This window comes from Callithrix jacchus, chromosome 1, assembly GCF_049354715.1.
Source record: "Callithrix jacchus isolate 240 chromosome 1, calJac240_pri, whole genome shotgun sequence".
NCBI classification, from domain to species: domain Eukaryota; kingdom Metazoa; phylum Chordata; class Mammalia; order Primates; family Cebidae; genus Callithrix; species Callithrix jacchus.
The window spans coordinates 139,018,635-139,019,580 of NC_133502.1; the positions used below are offsets into that span (position 1 = coordinate 139,018,635).

At 41.6% G+C, this 946-nt stretch overlaps 1 pseudogene; it reads right to left on the reverse strand.

Annotated features, from left to right (window-relative positions):
- Positions 1-385: 385 nt before the first annotated feature.
- Positions 386-504, reverse strand: LOC118148418 (small nucleolar RNA SNORA51; annotated as a pseudogene).
- Between the last annotated feature and the right edge of the window lie 442 nt (positions 505-946).

Genomic DNA, 946 nt, shown 5'->3' on the forward strand with positions numbered 1-946 from the left:
CCATTCCCATTTTCCTAATCTGCCCTACTGTCTACCTTGCTATTTTGTTGTTTTCTTTTTTGAGACAGAGTCTTGCTCTGTTGCCCAGGCTGGTGGGCAATGGCATGATCTCGGCTCACTGCAACTTCAGCCTCCTGGGTTTAAGCATTCTCCGGCCTCAGCCTCCTGAGTAGTTTGAATTACAGGGACCCACCACCACACCAGGCTAATTTTTGTATCTTTAGTAGGACAGGGTTTCACCACGTTGGTCAGGCTTGTCTTGAACTCCTGACCTCAAGTATCTGCCTGCCTTGGCCTCTCAAGATGCTGGGATTACAGGCATGAACCACCGCACCCAGCCTATCTTGCTCTTTGTTTTTTTTTTTTTTTTTTTTTTTCATTTTCTCTATATTTCCCCATGCCCAATACAGACCAGACACAGGGCCTAAGCTGAGGTGTATATGGAGTAGGTTTACTCTACCTCCTCTTTCTGTACAGTCAGGCTGTAGCAAGCATCAGGAGGCTTCTATCTTGCTCTTTTAAAGCAATGACTCTGCATCCAAAAACGAAGCATGGAAGGGTTTTTTTTTTCTACTTTATCAGTGTTTTCATTAAATTGCACTAGGTTTTGAAGAGCTTTCCCTTTATACCACACATCTCTTCTCTCTGTTACTGGAATAATATTAACCTGGACAGGACTGTTGGGATAAGTATCTGGGGACAGTCTCTGAACTCTAAACATGTGTTGATTTATAGCAGGTTATCAGGATATTAGGATCATGAGATACTAGCACCAAAACCAAGAACTACATGGAGGTTCCCCTCTCATGCATAAGTCATTCACTACTGAAAGTCAGAAAATATTTTAGATCACAAGGAAATTATTCTTAACATTTTTTGGCAAGGATTCCTTTGAAAACCTGAGGATATTTGTGACTCCTTTCACAAGGAAAATATGCATATTCAA